This window comes from Gallus gallus, chromosome 7 (genome assembly GCF_016699485.2).
Source record: "Gallus gallus isolate bGalGal1 chromosome 7, bGalGal1.mat.broiler.GRCg7b, whole genome shotgun sequence".
Classification (NCBI taxonomy): domain Eukaryota; kingdom Metazoa; phylum Chordata; class Aves; order Galliformes; family Phasianidae; genus Gallus; species Gallus gallus.
The window spans coordinates 1,476,958-1,501,673 of NC_052538.1; the positions used below are offsets into that span (position 1 = coordinate 1,476,958).

Here is a 24,716-nt window from a genome sequence, read left to right on the forward strand (position 1 = left end):
TTTTGTTAAATATTGTATACGATACCAAAATAAATGGCTTTGTATATGAGAATGACAGTGCTGTTATATGGAGTAAAAGGACCATTTACTGAGCTGTGCAATAGGAAATTAACATTTGGAGTAGAGATGAGACTCTGTTGTGCAAACGAGGGAAAGTGGAGTTAAAATGCAGTTCCTGTTAGTAAAATTTACAGCTGGGAAACTTAACTCTTACAGTAGAGATATAGTGAACTTAGCTGCTTTTTTGGCCTTCCCAGATATCGTTTGGGAAATTGTAAGTAGCATGCAAGTTACTTGCATTTGAGATCAAAATAATCCGTAACAGCCTTCAGTGCAAAGAGCATCATGCTAATTGGCTTTCCTGTCAGAAGCTCAGAGAGTCTTTTGCACCTTGTCCTACAGATTGTTAGGCCCCTGAAATGAGCTCCTATACAAGAAGTGCAGACAGCAGCTCTGATCCCTGACCAGTAGTTACTTGGTCTGCTTCTCACAAGAAGCTGTGTTCCAGGACTGCTTTTTGCAGTAGGTTCTGCTGCCATTTGTTCATTCAGTGGAAAGGATTTGATCAAGAGTTGTGCCTCTTTGATCTCTGCTGCAGTGAGCTTTCACAAATCTCGAGTGCATGAATACAGAACAGCTCTGGTAATTGCCCTTTGTTGCTAAAATTTTACCTTATATCTATATATATATATATATGCATGTGCACACATTGTTTTAATTGCAGTATTAACATACTCTTGTGCTATTGACATTTGCGGTGATGACATCCATGTTAGACACCAAACTCCCTGTTAAAGGGTCCTGGAAAAAGGAGTAGGAAATCATGAACTAGTTTCAAAATTCAGGAGACTAATTTCTTAATTGGAATGCATAAAATGTACCATATAATTATATGTATAATTAGTGTATAGACAGCTGCCAGAATAAATTAATAATTGCCCCTAGCAATTCCAATTCTGGTATTCCTACCCTGGGACCTGGAAGAGCCCCCGTGTTAGAGCTTGCAGCAGTGAGGAGGAAATGTTGTAGGACATCCTTCTACCTCGGTGCCCTTTGGTCGGCTGCGGATCTTCCAAATTTCCTTTTAGAAGGATATAACGCAACATACAAAAACACTTTGTAGGTTTTTCAAGCAGGGTGCACTGCTTTGCAGTTAAGTAATTCTTCGTTCTCCACCTGAGTGTGCCTTCTTTGCTCCATGCCGCTTAGCTGGTAGGAAGTGGGGAGAATTTGGCTAAATGGGGGAAAAATATGGTTTTGTCTTGAATAATGTTTTACTTCCACCTTATGTGGTGTAAGTGGCTTTTGGAAGTGCAAGGCAATCAGTAAAAAGTGCTTTTTTCCCCCCCTTTTATGTCTCCCTAATGATTTATTTCTTAATACAGCAGAAGTATTTCATATTGAGTACAGAAGAGTATTGGAAGCTTATTTTTGGTCTGTGGATTATATTTCTGTGATGGACTCGTACAGAGGTGGATGCCATTGTATATAAATTCCAAGTTTTAATGATTTTTCTAAAAGTGGATCTCAACTGTATTCGAATTCAGGACAGCTTAAGAACTACTGGAGTCCTCATTCCTTTATATGGTTTTTTTGACATTCCTGAGTTCTGACTCTGGAGGTCGTGGTGGCTGCATAATTGGCTTAAACAACGAAAATGAAACAGTGTTCTGAGTTCTCTGAATCTCCGATGTGATTTGAGCTTGTATTTGATGTTCAAATTACTTCACCAAGGTCTAATTGTCAAGGAGCTGACTTTGTTTTTAATTGCACTTTTCTTGGAGGGCGTTTGTTTCTCTGCTTTAAGAACGTCCTCCTCACTAAGAAAAACAACGTGCTGTAGGTTAGGACTGGCAGGCACTCCGCAAGATGGCAGTAAAGGCCTTCTCTGTAAGCAGAAGGAAAAGCTGGTGCAGGATGGTTGCGCAGCCGCTGTCTCTCTTAAGGTGTCGGTGTAAGGATGACAGTAACTGCTGGAAGAAGGAAAGCTGAGTTGGGCACATCATAAATATTTCTTGGAATGTCTGGGGGAATCTTTGTGTGTATGTGTATGTCTATGCAGTCACTTGTGTTCATGTAGTGACAGGAAGGTATCTGTCTCTTATTTTCTATTGATCTAAGCTATGTTGAAGTAAAGTAGCTACAGGAGAGCTAAGCTAAGCTTATGAACTTCATTCATAACAAAAGGTCTCTGTCCAAGGAAGTGATGGCATGAAAACACTAGTTTTTAATGTGCAGTTTTTGAAAGAGATCAGTTGATCTGCCAATGTTTTACAATAAAAGCAGCATGGATATTACTATTTTACAAATACCTAACTGGGATACAGACAGCTGAAGTAACTTGTCATCTAGCAACCTGATGGATATGCCTGCAGTGTTCTCCGCCTCCCCCCAAAGCAAACAAACAAAAGTTTTACTTTAATGTGGTGTTGATCATGGCATCCTGCTCTGTCTTTAAAAGAACCCTGTTCTATGTGCTTCTGGCATGTGCTGAATGCCTTTTTTATTGTGCCCTCTTGCTTATCTCTGTAAAAGGGAGAGCTTCATACTTGCTGAAGAAAATCAGTGGGTGCAGACTAGAAAGTGAGTGTGGTTTGTTTTATGTGATGTGGTTTTTCACCTTTTCAGAGCAGCTCTGTGTAAGTGTTACTGCGCTCACTTGTTAGAGCAGCAGCACTGCTCTGATCTAGAACTGAAACCAGAGCTGACTCATTCGTGAGAATTACAGTGTCACAATTGGTATCTGAAATCAATCTGATTGATCAGAGCAATGAAGATTTTGCATTTTTGAACACAGAAAAATGTCATTAAACTGCAGGAAGCTCAAGATTAGCCTCAATTATTACAGGAAAATAAGGAATTGTTTGCCTGATCTTAGTGATATTTGAGTAATGCTTCAGTTTGTTTAAGGAAAGTGAGCAGTGTTTCCAGTATCACAATACTGAAGTAAATTCACTTTATTTCTCTGCAGTGTCTTCAGTATTATATGTAGAATAATTCATCTTATCTAGATATCTTTTCCAGCTGATTTAGGGAGAACAAGTAAAGGAGGGCATACAAATCTGTTTTACTTTGATATACTTTTGAACCATGTTATCAAACAACACTGTTGTTGACTGTCTATTTTAATAATAAGTCTTCAGTGATCTAAGATCAAAGCATTACTTGTTTTAGCTTTCTGCATACATCCTACAAATAGAAGTGATCAACAGTGTTTTGTGTGCTGTAAGTTCATAGATACAGGGACTTGTGTGTAGAGATATGCACACACCTATATTCTGAACTATGAAGAAAAATGAAGAGGAATATACTCACTTCTGTTCATACTTTTTTGTTAATTCTAGCAGAAGGTTCTTATGATTATGCATTTGAGCACTGGAATGAACCTCCAAAGTCTAATTTAAAAATGCGTGTTACACTTAAAAGCAATTGTGAGTATTAAGGAGTGTAGTGTAGAGTAACCAGCAACCCCTATTTCCTAAATCAAGCTACTTTATCTCTTAAAATGACTCAGCATGATGATAACTTCAGTTTTCAAACAGTAAGCTTTAACTGACTCTTATTTCATTTCAATACTTAAGGAATGAAATGAGTCAATAGATCCCAAAGTCTTCCTATTGAACTAGCTCTTAAATGCAAGGGATGGGTCAGTAGCTGACAGTCAACTACCACTACAGTAGAGAACACTTTGCTGTAGGGTTATCTAAAGTGAATTAGAGGGTGTATCTGTTTCCCTTTTCAGCTGGGTTTAAATGAAATTTTAAAAGATTGATAAAGCACATTTTTATGCTTAAATTAACTTCAAAACTCATCTCCAGTGAATGAGAATCCATCCCTATTTCTCTTAATACAGAAAAAGAAAAGGAAGTTGGTAGAGGACTATCCAAAGAGTGATAAAGATATTTGGATGAAGCAAAGGGTGGCTTTTGGTTTTGTTCTCATTGTTATTAGCTGGGGTTTTGTTTAGTTGCAAGATGAACAACTGTCAATTTCAATTGACTGGGGGGGGGGGGGGGGGGAGGGGGGGGGTTTGGAAGATTTGGGGTATGTGAATTAAGGGGTGTTCTTGGAGAAGTTTTTGTCCTAAGACATCTGAAAAGAGAATTTGCACCAGTATCTAATTCTGTAGTATTATATGCCATGTCATTTGTGCAAAGACTTACTGTAGGCAGACATCCTACTGCACTCAGCCTGGACAACTTGTGTGTGTTATCTAGAAAACCTGTCATCCCTTCCTGAATAAGTCAACTGTAGATCAGGTGTCTCACCCTTTAAGTGGTACTGCAGGAAATAGATCGTGACTTCTGAGGAATGCCAGGGAGAACTGCAATGTTTCTAGAAAATATGACCCCCCCCCCCCCCCCCCCAAAAAAAAAAAAAAAAATTCAAGTTGAAATCTGCTTGAGGTTGTCTGTCTTGAAACAAAAAGTCCCAGACATCATGCAGAGGATGGGGAGCCCAGAACACTGATTGGTATTGGTTTTGTCTTTAGGACATTCTTATAGCAATATGTATATACTCATTTAGATGCCTCAGTTAGCTTCTTTGGGTTGTTTCATAACTAGTATCAGAGGGCTACAAGTCAAAACTAAACACATTTGAAGAGAAAACTCAGTATTTAGTATTTTGCTGCAGATTTGAGCAGGCATATTATGAGAATTAGCAACTCATAGTGTTTATTTCTTTGCCCTATGGAACAGGACTGTTACACCAGTCTATTGATAAAAATAAGAAGTGTTGTATAGGATGTAAGTTAGACATGTGTTCATAGTTTCAAATGTCCAATTTCCTGCTGCAATTAGCATTTTCTACTGTAATTAGGAATTTCCTGTGATTAGGAATTTTTCAATAATCACACTGGATCCAAATTGCTTATGCGGTCACTCCAATGGAACTTTACATGGAGTACTTTTCTGACTGCATCTCATCAAAACGCCTGTTCTGTGACATCTCCTAGTGGAAGCACTACACAGCTGCCAGGTCATTTCCTGTGTTTTGAGTTCTGTTCCTGGTTGTCTTGCTGTGGCTATCAGTGTGTGGGGATAAGAACACAGTTCTGGTTGTTCTGTTCAAATAAGTGTGTATTGTTTGTAGTCTTAGTGGAAGCCTAAGGCAACTCCTGTGGGCTTTCAGATGCTTGCAAATATTTGTTGTCATGTTCTTATCTAATATCACTGTGATGTGTTGTTTTTTTTTGGCAGAGTCTGCAGTGGTGTATGCATGGGGGTTGTAGATTTGTCATCTGGGTGGAAAATTTCTACCTATGTCTTAGTTTCAGATGGGAAGGAACTGTGTTCTTCAGTGTCTGGTGTGATGCTGTTCTATGTTCTGGTTCTGGGAGAAAAACAATATTGTTAACATGGGTGTGTAAAGTTGCTGCTAAGCAGTGTTGTGTAGAGCCAAGGTCATTATCAGTGAAGGGCCCAAGGAGATGGGGGGAATGGAATTAGGACTGCTGACTTAATCTGGCTGAGGGGATACTCCATACCATAGGGCATCAAAGGGAAGGAGTTTTGCAGGGGCTGGGAGTTCATCTGACTCTCTGCTGTTGCTCGGAGGATAGCTGGGCATCAGCTGGGGAGTGGTAAGCAATGCCATATGTATCACTTGCAATATACATATATATGTGTATTTGTCATTATTATTATCCTTTTCCCTATCTTAGTAAATACACTCCTAATAAGAACACTCTGAAGAAAACAATTATGTCCCAGCTGAAAGTAAGACATGCCTAGAACATGGGTTTCTTACTTCAGTAACAGTGAATTAAAAAGCTTGTCTCTTGTCAGATAATTGAACTTCATGCAATTTATCAATCTGAAATTCGAGATTCCCTTTTGTTTGTTTACCCATTCCACCTTAAATATGGAATTGCATGCCTTTTCTTCATCATACTAGTCTATTGGGTAGGAATTTCAAAGGCTGATAGGGAAAGGCTTGTAGTTGAAGTGTTGCTTTTGAAACAATATCTCTTTTTTCCTCCCTATGCAATTAATAATATATATCATTGATTTGGTAAAAGATACTTTATCTCATATGGTTGTCTCATGTAAAATACCATCATAAAAGAGGAAAAATAGTATAAGTATCAGCTTGATCTTGTGTTGTGCTGGAGTAGAATTTCCTCTTGTATTTACTGAAGTCAGCTGCTTGGTACCAATTTGGAAGTTTATTTCCATTTAGGAAAACATTAAGTGTGCATGTATCTTAAAAACAGCTTCTGAAACCAGTTAAAAAGAATAGAATTTAAGGATGTGTTTTCAAGTTTTTTGGAATAATCATGGACTTAAAAAATGTTTGGATCCTCAATCAGCAGTTCTACATAAGCCTGTGAGGTTATGGATCCTACTTCTGTAATCAGTAAGATCACATGGTTATTAAATGTCCTGGTCACTTTGGGCTACAACATTTCTTAGAAGGAGGTCTTCAACTGAGAGGAGTAACTCCTATGATTTATTCATGTTGGGAGGGAAGTAGTTCACACATTACCTAAAGCCAGTTTAAAATACAGTGCACACCATACATTGTACTGTACGTTCCTATAGTGTATCATTTAAAATTTATAGAAATAATTTTATATCTAAATTAAGTAGTAGGCATATTGGCTAATATAATGTAAAACTGATTTCATTTATCAGTCTAGCCAGAAAGTATTAAGACTGTCAGACTGATGTATAGCATCTAGTCAAAGGAAGAACACCCAATTTGAGATTAGTATCTTTAACATTCCAATGTTTCATGTGACAATAAATCCTCAGTGCATCCTAAATTCTTTGATATTCCGGCACAACAATAATCCTCCAGTGGATTTATTATGATAATTTTTAATGTGCTTTTCTTCTCAAAGGTTGTTTGAAAAGCAAATTATAACTATTATGAATGCTGGCATTACAATTTGAAAAAGTTCTAAAATATAACAGAATTCTGATGTTCTAAATTGTTTCACATGAAGATCAAAAGGAAAGAAAGCTGAAGTAGAAACAAGAGCTGGAGATGTCTTATTTTAATGAATGATTTCCAACCCCTGGGTTGTGGATATGCTTTCTTTTTTTCCTCTGATTTAGCATATATTAACTCTTCTTTTGTTAGATCTCTGTACTTGAAACCTTTAATTTGATGCAAAGTATAGTAGCTTTTGAAGTTCCTTTCTGCTCTTAAGGACACACTTTATCCCTGATCTTGGAGTGTATGCAGTTGTAATTTTGACCCCAAAGCCAGAAATTTTGTGCAAGGAAAGTAACTCAGGTTCTGTAGAAGACAGAGTAAAGATGTAGAAGGGCCACTTATTTCTCCTGCAAAAATGGAGGAATATCAAGAGTCTTCTCTGCCTAGTAGCTCTAGTCATTCTTACTATGTCCTGAATCAGTCTGAAATTCTGGGTGTACTACGTGGTGAAAAACACGGAGACAAGAGGTGATCTTGATATCCTCTTGTCTGCTGGAGTTTAATATAGTGCCAGATTTAACTTTACATTCACTATTACTGCTTCTATTGTTGAAAGCCTCAATTCAAGTCTGTATGTCAATTGTTTTGCTGGTAAAATTACTTTGCTGTAAATCTGAAGCTGAATGAATTATTACAGCTCCTGCTTTATAGCAACTTAAAATATTCATAAATCATGTATCATATTTATTCTGTTATCTGTCATTTTAATTTTTTAGAGTTCTGAGAGAATGTCATATATTTTTCTACTCCCCAAGAAATATTTGCCTATCAAGAAACAAACTTCTGTGTGCAACACAGAGTTAAGAGTGAAAGTTTAGCTAGTAATTTTCCAGATCTGTGTTGACCTTGGAAATGTTTTTGCTTAATTTGTTATTGGTACTTGTTTCTTAGGGTGTCTTTAAACAAAAATGCTGTATTAAAAATGGAATTTGAATTCACACAAAATCTGGACTTTAAAATTCTATGTACAAAGCATTATGTTTCCTAGGATATCATGCACATAACAATCTTCAGATCATTTTCATAGATGTTAAACAAAGAATATAAGTGGAAAGGTGAAAGAAAAATGGTTAATGAGTCTGCATATTTTGAGTTGATAGATAGAATGGTCTTGTCTCAAAGATGCTACTAAATTCTCTTAAATTCCAACTGTCTTGATGGCTTTTGACTTTTTGTTTTAGATCAAACAGGTGTTTTATTAAAATATGCTTACTCTTTATTTACTTTATCCAGCATTAATCTTAAATAGGTGAAGGGAGGAATATAAAGTTTTGGCTCCCTGTAAACTGCTAAAGGATGCCCAGGGGTATTCTAGTTCTGATGTAGTCAGCTACTCCAAATCTACAAGTCCTTTGGTGCAATGGTTACTTTTTTTTTCCCCATATATCAATGTACTGATAGCCAAATCATGGGGATGTATTACAGAGGGAATAATAGAAGGCTTTTATTAGCCCAAATTTGTTTTTTTCCCCCATTAAATATGTTAATGTTCTGTATCCTACTATTACTTAAACTTCTATAAGCTGCTTCTTCCATGGTCTTTTTCTCCTCTAACTTAATAATGAATTTTACTACAGCAGATTAAAAAGTAGCAGTAGTAGTTATGTCCTTCACAGTGTCTTCAATTTCTATACTTTTAGATGCATAGATGAAGCAGGAAGTGGTCCACAGAGATCACATTTAATTCTGGAATGTTGCCACTGCTCTCTTGAGCACCATCTTGATTGTGAAAATCAAATTGAAGGGGCAAAACAGATTTAAAGAGTAAAGTGGAAGTCAGTATGTCTTTAAAATCAGTTAATGGTAAAATATAGCACTTAAAAAAAAACAACTCAAAACAAACAAAAGCAAAAAAGAAAAAGTCAAAGTCAATGCATACTCTTTGTTATTAAAAGAAAACGCTTAAAGAGAAGGATGAAATAAAATGTGGTGATGCATTATCAAAGAATGTCTCAGGTGGGAAATGGGGACTCTTGTCCTTTTATTGCACCCTGTAGCCTTCTTCCCTGTTTGCTAGTTGGCATTTTGTAGTACGGGAAGTCTTAGTGCTTGACTGCTTCAACAAATGGGTGCTGAGTGAAATACTGGGTGCTGTGTTCTCCAAGAGATGAAAGAACTGTAATGCATTGTCTGATACCTTCTGCATCTGACAGAATGTACCTGTTCTCATTAAGGATTAGAGTAGGGTAAGGTTTTTAGCTATGTGTTTTTCAAGAAGCTTCCAGCCATCTTATGTCACTGCAGTTCTCATTGTCAAGTTGGCCTGGATGATGCTGAATATTTTTTTAAGTTCTTTTGAGACAATCAAAGAAAAGTAAAACCAATTTTATTTTTTAAGACCAATGGGTACTGTAAAGATACAGAGGAATGTGGAAAGAACACGCACTCTTTTTTTTGCTGTTGATCACAGAAGAATGGCTATATTGCTCTTTTTCTGTTTTTTTTATAAGAGTTTCTCAGAAAATGACTTAGTGTCTTGCAGCATGTGTTTATCTCTAAACTGGAGAGATGTGGATTTGAAAGCTGGACTATTAGGTGGATAAAGAATTGGTTGGATGGTCCAGTCAGAGGGTTGTTGTCAATGGCTCTATGTCCAAGTGGAGGCTGGTCACGTGTATTGTCCTCCAAAGGTCTGTTTTGGAACCAATGCTCTTCTATGTCTTTACAAATGACATAGACAGTGGGATCAAGTGTACCCTCCGCAAGTTTTTTGCTGACACCAAAGTAGTGCAGTTGGCACAATAGAAGGGAGGGGTGCCATCCAGGGGGACCTGGACATGCTTGAAAACTGCACATGAGAATCCAATGAGGCTTAACAAGGCCAAGTGCAAGGTGTTGTACTTGTGTCGAGGCAGTCCTAGATACAAGTACAGACTAGGAGTAGAACTCATTGAGGGCAGCCCTGCAGATAAAGACTTGAGGATCATGATAGACAAAAAGCTGGATATGCGCCAGCAGTGTGCATTTACAGCCTGGAAGGCTGATGGTATCCTGGGCTGCATCAACAGAGACTGACAGCAGAGAGAGGCAGATGATTGTCCCCTTCTACTCTGCCCTTGTGAGTCTCTATCTGGAATACTGCATTGGCCTGGGGTCCCCAGTACAGAAGAAATGTGGAGCTGTTGGAGTGGGTCCAGAGGAGGGCCATGAAGATGACCAGAGGGCTACAGCACAGGGAAGACAGGCTGAGGGAACTGAGCTTGTTCAGCTTGAAGAGAAGGCTCCTGGGAGATCTTATTGTACCTTTCCAGTATTTGAAGCGAGCTTACAAGCAGGAGGGGGATTGACTTTTTACGTGGTCTGGTAGTGATCAGACAAGGGAGGCTTTAATCTGAAAGAGGGAAGATTTAGGTTAAATGTTAGGAATAAATTTTTACTCAGGGAATGATGAGACACTGGAACAGGCTGTTGTTCACGTCCCAGCTCTGGAAGCATTCAAGGCCACGTTGGATTATGCCTCAGGACAGCCCGATCTAGTGGTTGGCAACCCTGCCCATTGGCAGGGGAGCTGGAGCTCGGTCCCCTAAGGTTCCCTACACCTCATTCTATGACTCTAAACTTTCTTGATATCTTTGTTTTGTTGTACTAGAATAGCTGGGATAATTAACTGTAAAGCAAATGAATTATAAGAGAATAATGGAGGATGTTGAGAAATTCATTTACTAAAAACCAAACTAAAACCAATATTGATTTCATGGCTCTGCAATAATGGCAGCAGGAAGATAATAACTTGAACTTCAAAAGAGTTTGTATTACAAATTTTGGTTTCATGGAGGACTCACTGTTGGGTACACTGTTTTCTCTTGTAGGGACTTTATACAGAATAATATACCATGCACAATTAACAATGGCCAGTGGAGGGAGGATGTGGAGAAAGGGTAATTGATAGTGGAAATAAAAAAAAAAAAGACAATGATTTTAAAGGATATTTTTGGTAAGCTTTGATCTGAGACCCTATTTGGTCGAGTTCCATCAATACATCTGTGTATCTGTGTTTTAGGTTTGAAGTAGTCTCAGTTCATTCATAGTGACTGTTACAGTAAATCAAGCTGGTTTTCATTAATAAAGTAGTAGCTCTTTGTTTACTATCTTCTAATACTGCTTTCTGGTTCCTGTTTATTTTTTGCTCTTCAGAGTATAGCAGATGAAAATGGAAAATGAGAATATTATTTAGCATTTTAGAAGAGCATAGTAAAAAAGCACAAACAAGTAATAGTCATCTTGTTTCATTTATCCATTGGGATAAATGTGTTCTCCAGGGGAAGGATGTGTTGTGATTTGTGTATCATGAGGTAATTTGGAAGAGAGCTAAAGAGCACAGGCAACTTCAGATAATATATATGTTTTAAAAAGCTGTAACTGTACAACTATTAGATGTTGTAGACTTTTTTAAAAAGGTCTTATTTTCTGTCACATTGATTTCAGGAGTATTATTCAGTGAAGTTAGTAGAAATGGGGGGACTTGGCTAGCTTGAGTCCATTGTATTAAGATTTCAGTTGATAATCTAAATGAATGTTACCTTTCAGTTTGAATCTGTACTGTTGAAGCTTGATAAACAAAAGAATTAAGTTTTCTTAAGGTTTTCTTACATTTGGCTTGAATGAAGAAGTATCATACGTAATATGAATCTTTTTGAAGGCTATTTGGAGACAATCAGAAATGCATAGTTTTTCAGAATATTCTGAAATATTCTATGAATATGAATAAGAATATGAATATTCTTCATGTTATCTTCTGTTTCACTGCTGTTTTTCACAACTTAATTTACAGGTGACTTAAAAATTCAAGACTAATAGAATAGGCACGATGATACAGCAGTGTCTTGACTGATAATTAGATAACTGAGGTTCATTATTTTAGAAAAAGAAATCTGCAGATGACCCAATCGTTCTTTAACAAAACCTTACAGTAATTATTTAAATACTCCAATGACTACTGTCCCTGCCATAATTTATGAACCATGGGCCAAATATGAAAGCTTTGCACCTGAAGAAACTTCTGGAAGGCTGTAGATTAGCTGGCCTGTAGCAACTGCTCGTCCCACCTCAATTTTCCTCTAAAATGCTTTTGTAACCCCATTGATGTCAAAAGGGGAAGCTTTGCAACCCTTCAGCAATATTTCTTGCCTTCTTTGTTGTAACAGAAAGGAAACAGCTATGAAAAAGTTGTAATGGACTAGGACTTGTGCAGAAGTGGGTTTCATGGTACATCTGATCCTATTTTCGGTTCTTCTGTATCTATTTTTTGTTCAGCATTTCCAGGGAAGCGATGCTGGTTTTGTGACTGAGAGTATCAGTTCTCCCTTATATGTGATACTTGGTCTTATTCACAGAGGAGCCAGTGACATAATTCATGTACAATTCCATGGGAATAGAGTGCACTGTAAAAAGCTGATTCAGCAAAGAAACTTGCATTATGTGGCTTTTATTTTCAGTGCTCAATAAGCACTGTCTTGCCCACAAATGCCCATTAAAAGTCTCACTTCTGCTTAAGTGTTTTCTGCTGCATTTTTTCCATACCAAAGCTAGCACTGCTAATGACAAGCTTCAGATGCACAAATAATTCAGGTCTGGTCCTGTTAGAGTTAGCTATTGTTATTTGCAAAATAACACTTGCATTGCTAATAAAGTAACTTCTAGGCTAGGTAGCACAGAAGTTCTCCTTGGCTGATGATGTGTTAGCACCTTCTGCTGTATTTCTGTGCATTTCCTGTCCATTTTTTCTTGCTTATAAGCTCAAACACTCTACAACTGCCACTACATTGACTTTTTTACAAAATAATTTTGAAGTTGATCATTATGTTAGTTCATACAATGAATTTAATGACTTGTAAGGAAAAACACTTTTAAACAGTGTGAGGAATATTGAATTAATTTGGAAAAAAAATTACCTAGGTTTCTTACCTGCTTTGATTATTAGTCAAGAAGATGGTCCATATTTTCTAGTACTCTTCTATCTGTGATTAAGAGATGTGGATTGTTGATGTTGGAAATGCACTTAATTGAATTGGAAATGTAGTCAGAAAGGTAGAATTGGGCATTTTCCTAAGTAGATGAAAATTGATTAAAAATAGCAATAGAAAGGGTGCTCTAGTTGTATCAAGTTACTTGAGAATTTAAATTTTTAGGGGAAAAATTTGAGTCATTTGTGCCAGAAACTTTCTTGTTATCTGAATTTACCTGCTTAATATCAGTAGACCAGATGCTTTCCCTAGCACTAATTGTGAAGACAATAAAATTAATCCACTTAGCTTCTTAAATCCTGTTTAGCAGTCCTGTGGTGCTTAGTGTTTAGTAAGTGTGTGTAGTGATAAGCTTGCTGTCACTACCTCCAGGTAAAAAATAGTTTGTTGAAAGATGGTACTGTGATTCTGAAGCTAGAAATATTCTTGATATGTCTTGTATAGCTCAGCTATGAAGTGACATAATTTGCATTCACTGCTTAAAATAAAAGACTGCCTTATAATAAACCAATGTCAAGCATAAACTGTGCTGCCTGGTTAACAAAGTTCTCTGTAACAAACCTTTGTCAAACTCTACCAAAAATTTAGAGATGTCCTAAAATCATGAATGCATCTCTATAATTTAAGCAGCCAACGCACAGCTCCAGTTTATGTCCTAACTCAGGAATTGCCTTGGAAACTTGTCGTTGACTTCTGTGAATATTGGATCTGTTCTGTATTGAATTGCTCAAAAATGATATATCACATGATGTAGGTATTTGCAGGCTGTTCTTCAATCTTTCCCTAATAACTTAAAAGAATGATACTAGTAATAATGTTTTGGATGACTTTTTACCTGTGCATTACAAAAATCACTGATTTTATGTTTGAGAATTGATACTTGAGTGCAGTGCTTCTATTTTCTTGGAAACAACTGTAATTTTGAAGTATCTGGGGCGGAGGTGGAAAGTATTGAACAGGAGCTGCTTACTAACTTCGCAGTATCTTTCACAGATCAGTGATTTCTGCTTTGCAGTTGTAAAGCTTATAGAATGATAAGTTGGCAGAAATGCTGAGGAAAATAAGGGATATTTCTCCATTTGTCTTCAAAGTACAGTGAGTAAGTTTTGGAAGACGTCACTTAGCTGTTATATAACTTTTCAGTTCCAGAAATATGTGTTTGATTTGCCTGTAGACTCAACAAGATATGATGAGAATTTACATGGATAAATTACAAAAGTAGTTGAGACTTCGGTTCCATAAATGTAGTTTTATTGGATGTGAAATAGAATATGGTTGTCCCGGAACAGCAGGCATCATTGGTGAGCAGTAATCCTTCTAGGTGATCCAAATCCTGGAGGGGGTTTCATGCAAATGGGTGAGTTATTTAACTGACACCAGGCTTCCTAAGCACCACAAGAGAGAAAATGCATTTACAAGAAATTGGTTGGTTGGTGCATCAAGTCAGTAGTTCGTCTAAAACTGCCAATGGGACACATAATTACTATAGCTGTGAGGAATAAATTCACACATAGGTCATACATTCATTCCACATTTGTGCAAATCAGAGATCTGCTCTATTTTCTTAGGGTATGTTTCAGGAGATTTTCTGTATCTGAACAACTCATCCAGAAATTCAATGTGTGAAGTACAAATGTTGATTACTTTCTTTGGGCATTTAATTAAAAGTATTATTTTTTGTATAGGGGTGTATCTTGACAGTTTTCAGGATGACTGTAATAAAGTTCTGTAGTAATTTCACTTCTTTATCAACAGTAGTATAGAGTTACTATCACCATAAATAGTTAACTGCTGCTTTTTGGGTTTTTTTTAATCCAAAGCAGAGTAAAATTTATTCAAAATTAAGGTTGCATGTATTATAATAACTTAAAGATTTTGCAGCCCAATTCTTAAAGTTTTGTTTGATGCTTTCCCAAAGTAACTAGTTTCAGACTGCTTAAAATAACAAAAGGTCTGCAAATTGGCTTTTGTGCGCAAAGGAGAGCGCATCCTTCCGAGTAGCATATACATGGATATATGTTCATATATAACAAAACACCTCGGGGTTTTTAGCTAATTTTCCTTTTCTGATTCAGTTATTGACAGTACTAAGTATTTTTCATAAAACATTCATTCTGAAGAGATGAAAGCCTTGTGGAAGTCGTACACATTCATTTGTTTTGAAACATGGATAATTCTGTATTATAGATTTTGTGTATAGACAATGTTATATTTAGAAGCTGCAGTGACATTTCTTAATATTATAAGAGAAACATTTATGTGACTTGTTACAAATTTCAAGTGTGCTGCTGCTAAGGATTAAAGGGAATAGGAATGTCATTTGCTCCAATTCCTTGCTGATAACATGGATGTTATTTGCATTTATAGCCATCTCGCAGCTTGTAAATGGACAGTCAAGCTTACCTGGACTTGCGTCCAAGGTCAGTGAGGGACATTCTGATTGCATGACATTCTAGGTTGCTTGCAAAACTTTCTCTTGGCCTTTTAGTCTCTAAAGGTTCTAGGACATGCTTTCCAAAAGGAGATGTTAGAGGTCATGGGTAAAGAACAGGTAACAGTAGTTATATCTTATTTAGCTCAGGCATCCCTGGAAGTTCTGAAGACAAAAATTCCTCAGTCATCTCTAGTTTGTTTTGCTGGCTGGTACAGAAAATCTGCTGCAGCTGATGAAACAGCACCTTCAATTTGTTCCTTATGCAATGGAAGTAAGGAGGCTCATGCACTTACATTATGTGAAATTGCAAAAACTAATTAACAGCTTGCCATCCATCTGAACTTCTCAGATCCATTAGCAATTGTGTGCATTGGGAGGGGGAAGATTACAGTAGATAAAATTCTTACAAGTATTTAGTTTGGAGTCCTGATGCGTGATGTGTTACATCTGCTGTCCATATCCAGAGAAGGTGTATGGTCTAGAATGCCTCATGTGCAAAATATCTTCCTGACTGTCAATGATGTGTTCTGAATAGAAGTTCCCCTGAATGGGACACAATGTGTGTCCTTAACAGCTTCTTCAAGTACACCGGAAGTGCTAAAACCCCTCATGCCGGAAAAAGAAGTCTTCTATGTGCTTGAATACATGTGGCATTTAAATGTAATGAGATAAATAATGAGAGACAATGATCAGAAAACTTATGGTTGAGATGCAAATGGCAGCAAAAGAATTTGGTGCCTGGACTCACATACACAATGTGGAAATCATCTGTTTCTTGGCTGTTTAGGCATATTTGTTGTCAAACTCAGTTGGACCAAAACCACAAATCTGAAACCCGCTTCGGTGTCTCCCCCTCCTGTAAAATACACGAGTAGGCTGGCTCAAAAAGATGATCAGACTTCAGTTTGTTAAATAACTGCTTTTTGCAAGTTGAAATGTACACAAATTGTGTTGTATCATTGTAAAAAGTTGGATTTTAATTGAATCCTCACTCTTAGTCCATTCAGAACCTTTCACAGCTTTTCACAGAGTATAATTTTCAATTCTGTTGGTCGTGCACTGAGACCCACATGTAGAAACCACAGTAACTGGGATCTTTCTGGGAGACACTGAGGGCTGCTACTCCAGCAAGGTGATGAAATCTTCGTTCCAGTGTATGACTTATCAGAAATATTCACCATTGGCTCTCTTTGCTGAGGTGACATGTTTGGAGTGAGAGCTGTAGTGTGTTTGAATGAAATGAATGCAGGAAGAATATATGGGGTTTTGTCTCTTATCTGTCATTGGCTTTATGAAAAAATGGAATGAAGATTTTCAGTGAGGGGAAAAATATCAAAGTTGTCAAGCATCAGGCATATGAAATAGTTCAAGTAATTCTTCTTTTTTCTTTTGACAAGAATGTATGAAAGATTTTGGGCTTGATATACATTGGAAATGAGAGTGCTGGGTCTTTCCATATTTCATTTTTTTCATCCTCTTACTTTACTCAATAAAGCGTGCTTTCTGAAACTCTGAAGAAGATATTGTCATGTTTTGAGGAGCTGATAACTTTCTACTCTCTGTTGCCAGGTGTCACTGAGTGTACCTGAGTGTAATAATAATTTTATACCTCTTCACTCCATTCTAAGACCAAATTAGACACTGCTGTTCACATTAAAAAATTAAACATGCTTCTGAACTCAAGTGTGTGTTTAAAGAAAATAATGCTGTGCATGTACAATATTATGAGTAACTTCTTACACTACCAGATAACAAGTTTTTTCTTTTTTCATTTATTTTATGAGTTTTGGTGCCAAAGAGTTTGTTTTTTTTATCTTCTAGGACATTGAATGTAAATTCTGTCTTTAATTAATTGACTGGCTTTTTAAGTAAACACATTGAAACTGTTTGCTTAAATGATTAGAAAACATAAGATAGCCTTACTAATGTCTTTCTGAACAATCAGAATCCTAGGCTTCTTTAATTAGGAAACTAACACTCCAGTTGAATAATCTTGATATTTAATTTTTAATTTTCTTGATAAGTATTTTTGTTTAGTACTACCACACTAAGAAGTCCTGTTTTGAACAAGGGTTCCAACCAGAGAGGTATTCTCCTTATCACAGTGATGTTTGATTCGTCCTTCACGTGAAGAAATGCCTCCATATGACCACAGCTATAGTGGTTTGATTTCACAGGCTCTTCCTTCTCAGTAAGTAACATTCCTTCTCAGGCTGTTCTACATAGGTACAAATATCCTGCTTTTACAGCTCAGTATTACTTCAGCTACTTGTTTCAATGTGTCATATTTATGCCCTGCAAGATTTAACCCAATTTCCTGCTTCGGTGCTGCTTTTCTTCCAGTGCAGAGCAGTCCCTAGATTATTCTGAGGTCATGGTATGGTACATATCCTGCCTAATGTCCCAGACAGCGCTGTATAGGTAAAATATGCAAGGTATAGGAGACAGCCCTTAGGCAGATCAGAAAATATATTACTTATAGACATCTCAGCTATTCTGTGGTCTGAAAATCTTGAGATTCTGATTAAACAACAGGGAACAGAAGGAGAAGATAATAAACAAGAAAACTAGGATTGATAAAATGCTTTGCATAAGTAGTAACAAACACAGCTTGTGTAAGGACAGCTCCGATGAGGGATCTTGACAGTGAGTTAATGGTAGCTTTCCTCCCAGAGAAACAGTGTATACCTGAGCCTCAGAGAGCTTTGTTACAGGCTTTAAAAATCAGGAATGGTTCCAATATTTTGCTCAAGCAAGAGAATAGTTTTTCAATGCGGTTTCTTGGATTTAAGTGTGCCAGTCAGTTTTTGAAACAAAAGAACTTGGAGGAAACTCTCATGACATTAAGAAGGGGGAGGAAGGAATATATGGATTTTTTTATTTTGAATCACTTCTAAAATGGAGGCGCTATGTAGTTGTGGAGAAAAGTCAGTGCAATTTGAAATGTTGTCATCATTTCCTGAGACGTGCTACCATGCTAAATTCCTTGTGTAACATATTTCAGTTGCAGTTCAGAGGTAGTACCATGTAATAATCCATTTCTCTAATAATGCATTATGTAACAGTTCAGTAACAGTCAATGATCCTAGTGGCATGATAGAGGAAAAATGAAGCAAGCAATGCTGTGGATGCATTTAAAGCAGGATTCAGCTTTTGTTTATGTTCCATTCCTGCCCATTAGCTTGGGTTTAGTAGCATGAGATGCAAGCTGGAGGCCAGAGTCTGGTTCCTTGTTTGTACCCTGAGGTGTACAATGACTACTCTGTATAGAAAGCCAGTAGAGCTGGGAAACACACAGCCTTCTAGGGTAGGGGATGCTGTGCATGCTGACAGATATATAACGTGCCGTGGATAAACACAGCCCACTTAATTTCATAATTTGCTTCTGATAATCTAATTTTTAAAATAAAATGTTGCTTCCTCTGCATATAGATATTAGGCTATAGCAGCAAACATTGCTTTGTCTGAATGGTATTTATACACTTTATTGTCTTTTTTCTCCCTCTCACTTGCTGGGGCACAAGTAGACCTGAATGTCTTAGTTATGAATTATTACTGGGCAATTAATCAGCATCTCCAGGTTCAGACGATTGCCTTCTGGAACTTAGCATAATTCACCTCCATCAGCCAGTACGTACAGTCTTTAATTGCCTTGTAATATTGTCTAGAATAGATCAGCTAATACCGTAAGGCTCTGATTGCATCTCTTTGAGTTAAGCAATGTATATTTGTGTTCTGCCCTTATTCTCATTGAACACATTTATCTTAGCGGTGTCACGAGCTGGATTGAGGGCACGTCATCAGAGTGCAATCAGGAGCAAGTATGTTAAAGCGAGTAGTAAATTTAGATTTGCAATGTGAAAAGAGTAACCCCTACAATGCGGGTCACATAAACTAACTGTGTGCTGACAGATGGGTCACTGGAAATGCTCCTTTCAGTGGAACTGTTTTAAAACACCAAGAGGAAAGTATAACTATAACACTTTGCATGCTTATAAGATGAAAATAAATAAATTTCCACATATTTCACTCAGTGAAATTCACTTACCTTCATTTTGGAGCGCTGGCTACATTTTTAAATTTCACAGTATATCTGATTATTTATCCACTGGTTGGGGGAAATTATTCAGATCTGTTTAATGTAGATGTTGCTTCTATTTTAGACCCAAGACATTTCCATATTGTCTACTATTTTCATCTGTGTTTTGAAGTTCACTGACACTAAAAAAAAAATACAATCCTATTTCTTTAATTAATAAAGCCATAATAATTGCATTTTCATTACTTTTAATTCAGATGCATTCCTGTCCCTACGGGCAGCTGGTTTCGAAGATACTATGAGGTGGAACACTTCAAATAAGAGGGCAGGCCAAATCTTTGTTGAAATGAATAGAACTCTTTCCCTAGACTTCAAAGGAAAAAAAAAGAAGCGTAATTAAACACAATTGAAAGAAAGAAAGTTAGAAGCCTTGATGTGAATGTGCTTTGGAGCAGAGCATAAAGAGGGATAAGAATGATCTGCAGCAGGTACAAATGGAGAAGGTGGAGTAGCAATATAGCTCAGACTAGACTGCAGTATAAACAGATATCACCTCAGTGTAGTGTGATAGGAAAGTGTACTAGGAAGGACCATAATTGGAGGTTTATGTGGTGTGGTGTCTTGGCAGTGCTATTGATGTCCCTGTTAGGGGCTTGTGGGAGCTGTTTTGAGCAAAGGGAAGAGGGCAGCCGTAACGCAGTGAAGTTCCTCTCATTTAATGTAAATGCAGTGGAGACTCAGCCCTTTGTATATAATGTCTGTTCTTGGACCTAAGGAGAAGCTGTATGGAAAGAGACTGTGAAGTGTGGCCTGGCTGAATGTCTCATGTCAAAGGCACAGAAAAGCAGCAGTAGCTGGTGGCTGCGCAGCCTCTTTCCTCCTGGTGTTCAGAATCGGGGCTTCAGAGGCCACTACTAGCAGCTGAAGTGTCTAACTAGTTCCTTGGGACTCCCTGATTCTTAGCAAAAGAGCAGGAGCTGTTGTAAGTGGCAGTGATCCACAAATCCATATTTTGCCAGGTCATCACCATCCATCTGTTGAGGAGCAAGGGCAAATGGTACTGCAGCCCTCCATCAAGGACTGTAACACAGTGTATGCTATGTTGCTGCTTATTAATTCTCCATAGGAATAATGAGCTTGTAGAGAAAATAGCTGCGAAGACTCGCTGAACACCAATCCACAGAAATGGTTTGGTGTACATATAAATCCAGTGAGTTCTGTAGCTCGTGTAGTATTATAGTGCTCTGCAGTGTTGGTTCCTGAGGTAGGCTGGATGTTGCTGCTGGGTGTTGTAATCTTGGTATGGAAGTGTAAAATTTTAGTACTTTTGAAGCAATGCTGTCTAAATATTATCTAGACCATACAGATTTTTTAAAGCACAGTTTTTAACATGTAAAACTAATTTTAAGGTGAGAGCAGAGCTGAGGACTGCAGCTGGTGCTGGCAGAGGGGCTTGTTTTCTCCCCACACAGCAGGGAACAGCCCACATTTGAAAGAGCAGGTTTATCTTGCTGGACAGTTGCTAGTTCCAGCAGATGACAAGCCTTTAAAAAGTCATTTTTTGAGGGGCTAGTTACTCAGGCACGTGTTATTTAAAATATGCCAGTTACTGCATGTTCATTTTTAGCAATCTGTTAAGAAGTAGAGAAAATTTTCACCTAATTTCTTGATGAGACTGTTTTCTTCGCATGTTCTCCTAAACGAGCAACAGCTGTCCCAAACTGCCTGCCACGCCGCTCTGGGTTCTGGCTTGTCTGAGTAGCAGCTGCGGGGGGCGCCTCGTCAGGTGTCAGTGATAGCCCGCATGTAGGAGGTAGCTTCGTCCTTGGCTCCTGCCGGCGGGGTCACACAAAGGTCTCTGCTTACCCCACACCTGTGTGTTGTAAGAAAAGTTTCACTTTGTGTTTCAACTTATGCTTGCCTTTCCTAATCACGGCTAGTTGAAATCATGAAAAGGATGTTTGTGTTATTGCTGTTTGGTACTTAATTTGATACGGCAACCTGTCAAAATTATACAAATAATTTGTATTTCAGGATGACTGGCTGACATACACAAACAGTAACAAATCCCTACAAGCTTTTTTTTTTTCATTGCGTGATCTTCACTGTTCCGACGGAGACTCTTTTTCAGATTCCCGATAGGTTGTCTTTTCAGTTCTTGTTCAGACTACTTTTGCAGTACCTTTCTCCTTCCCTGTTTCATTTTAGTCACTATAGGGCTGAAATTTGAAAAAAATATGAAGTTGCTGCTTTAAAAAAAAAAAAAAAAACCCAGCTCAGGTTGAAGCAATCAAGGCACAGCCAATGAGGAACCGCGCTTAGCTACTATAAAGGGGAAATGCTCTGCCCACCCATAAAGGTAGTTTGCAGCAAGAGTTTTGGACAGAGCTGTGTTGATGCATCTTCTCTGTATGCTTCGGTGTAAGTGAACTCTGCTAAAAATGAATGCTAGCTAATGATACGTGGGGAGATTTTTGAGTCTTTGAATAAGACTTGGTAACTTTTAAATTTTTTTAAATTTTTATTATTACTATTTTTGGTGATAGAATTATTTTAACTGTTCTACTGTAGACTGTTCTATAAGAACAGGGAGTTGAAAAGTATATGTATGTGCGTAGGTCTTTTTGAAAGGAAGAAATAGCTCATAAAAACAATAATAGAATTATGTAAGCAGATTATCAAATGCTCATAACACAGATACTATTTTCCTGTGGTATGCTTCTTGTGTTTTTAAGATTGTGCAATTACACAGGCATGAAGTTCATGTTGCTCTTTCTTGAGTAGGGCTAGAACGTATTGCCTAGGCTACTCAGCTACTCTACCTGTTAGGTTTTAAAGCTACTTCCCATGGTTGAATTTTCTGTTTTTTTTGCTTGAATATAGAACTTACAGCAAATCTAATATGTATTAGAGACTTGTGTGGTGTCTGTTTATCCCGAGTTTGTGCAAGTCAATGCTGGTACTACTTGTACTAAAACAGACTTGTGAGGTAGCTGTGTGTATGCATCTTGAAGGGTTCTTTTTTTTCTATGTTAGTACTTGATATGTACTTGACTGAAGAATGCTTTATGTGTTTTGCTCTTGTGGGAGATTAAAACAATCAGCGAAGGAAAAGCTCTTGGTCTTATCTTTTACTGGTAATAATGAAAATAGTGTTTTTTTTAACTTTAGGTTGTTTATAGTTTCAGTTTGTATGCTGAAGATCATTTTTTTTCCTTAACCTGGAATGGTTTCTGTTCTCCAAAGTTGATTTCAAAAAATGGCTTCTTTATGCTTTTAATTTGTATAGAACAATAAGCTGTAAAGAACAAAAAAAAACTTGACTGTTATTGTATTTTGTTTTGAAAAAATGTATTTGGGGTATAAAAGGACTTTTATCAGAGATGCCACAAGTTTGTCCACCATTAATAGTTTGCAGTTAGCTGTTTGAGCTAAATGTTAATCTTGTCTTAAATTCCTCTTCAAGAACTTGGCAGATGTAAAATAAAGGTAATATTACTGAAATAATAATAAGTAATACTACTGAACGTGGGTAAGTTAAGTAGTTATAGAAGATATTCTATATATAGATAGATATAGTATGTTTGTTGGAATAGTAAATTACAGAGGTTTCAATGTGGAAAGTTGTGTACTGGTTTAAGAGGAGTGCAGGTGTGCTCCCTAATGAGATGCAGGTGGGAAAGGTTGGGAGCAGCTCTTATCTTTCTGGCTGAGTCTTTACTTTTTTTCTTGTTCAAGAGAGATGGAGAACTGCCCATGTTATTGCTTGGATCAGGATGTTTGTTAATCTATTTTCAGTTTTGTATAGTATTTTTTGAGTAAGTGATTGAAGTAGGTTGGCTTTTACTATGTGATAAGCTAGAAATGGATTTTGCATTGGAGATAAGAGTACTCTCAAGAAGGATTGAAACTAATATCTGAATGAAAAATACTCTAACTGGGTTTCTGTGAGATAATTATATATGCATAAGCTGACAAAGACATGTTAGTATGATGCTAATGAGAACCAGAGCAACCTACTGGGTCAGATCCAGACTCTGCTAAAAATGATCTTCCTGTCTTAGGCTGCAGCTCAAGTCAGCCATTTCTCAAAATGTATGAGAATGTAGGATAATGTCCTGGTGCTTCCAAAAATCCAACGAACTCTAGCTCAGGGGCTTAGTGAGGCAAAGCTTATTAGTGCAAGTAGAGTAAATCTCCTTGGACTATTTTTTTCTATGAATAAGGCAACCTCTCCTTGAACTTTTGTAGGCTTTTCACATTCACATAGCATATTCAGATAACAGAAACAAGAGGAGATCATGTATCTTTCAGAGAAGAAGGACTTGATTAGAAATGACACGATGAACTGAAATTTACTGTAGGACAGTGAAATCTTATTACAGTAACCTTGATCCCCTACACTGATCAATAGCTACTTGTTGAGATACTTGTTCAAGTATCAGTGACTTGAGGCTTTTTAGAACAGAGTGATTTGTCCCTTTGAAGAGCAGCAAACAACAACAAAGGTAGTTCAGAGTTTTTTACACATTTGTACTTCTGCAGTCATCTAGATTTTTTTATAATTAAAATGTTGGTCTTCTATTTATAAAGGATATTAAGCAATCATGTTTGGAGTTTCTTTGTGCTGACTTCTGTTCTGGGTAAAAACAAAATGCAATGGTTACAGACTGACCATATTTTTTTTTCTGATCTTTCTCTGCAAAGAATTGATCAAAAGTAGTCTGTCTTCACTTTTAACCTTCTCAAAGGTAAGTTGCTTTCTATTTTTTCTTTCTTTAACCAAGTCTGCAGTAAGATACAGAACCTTAAAAAAAAAACTAAACTATGTAGCAATTTATCATCTGAAATAGTTCTCTATTAAATGGGACACTATCAAGATGTCAGTCCCACATCAGGGTGTGTAATGGCAGTAATTACAGCACTTAAAAGGAGAAGAAAGCCCACCCAAAATGCAACGCAATGGAGTTTTCGCTCTTCTTGATATTGATTTCTGTTTCACTTGCCTAGCAGTAAAATAAACCCTGACTTTTTCTAGATACTGGCTATGTACCTTTGGTTTGCATAAGCAGGAGATGTGGCTTTCAGTGTCTTCAGGGTTTTTTTTTTTTACCTATCCTGTGCTTTGTACCTTTCCTCAGATTTCAAAGGGTCTTGAAAGGTATTTATTCACTCTATATTTGAAGTTAGATTGGATTCTTTGGTTGTTTTGGTTTTATTTTTAAGCAATGTAAAGCTTATCCCATACTTGTATAAACAGCTGAAGGTCATATTGCAGTGCTATGAGGGTTACAGTGGACCGTGCTAATCTCAGTTTATGGAGGCTGAGGGTGCC

The 24,716-nt window shown here is 37.2% G+C and overlaps 1 long non-coding RNA gene across 14 annotated transcripts in view; it reads left to right on the plus strand.

Annotated features, from left to right (window-relative positions):
* The window catches only part of LOC101747532, a 332,267-nt gene that overhangs the window by 5,869 nt on the left and 301,682 nt on the right, over positions 1-24,716 (plus strand). For 10 of the 14 annotated variants that reach the window (XR_006939887.1, XR_006939888.1, XR_006939885.1 and 7 more), the window contains exon 1: positions 21,734-21,802. The exons of 2 other annotated variants lie outside the window; for them this stretch is intronic. This is a non-coding gene — a long non-coding RNA (uncharacterized LOC101747532). Of the gene's footprint in view, positions 1-21,468; positions 21,803-24,716 lie in introns of those variants that run through there. 2 more of the 14 variants (XR_005861593.2, XR_005861587.2) reach the window with 2 other exon arrangements.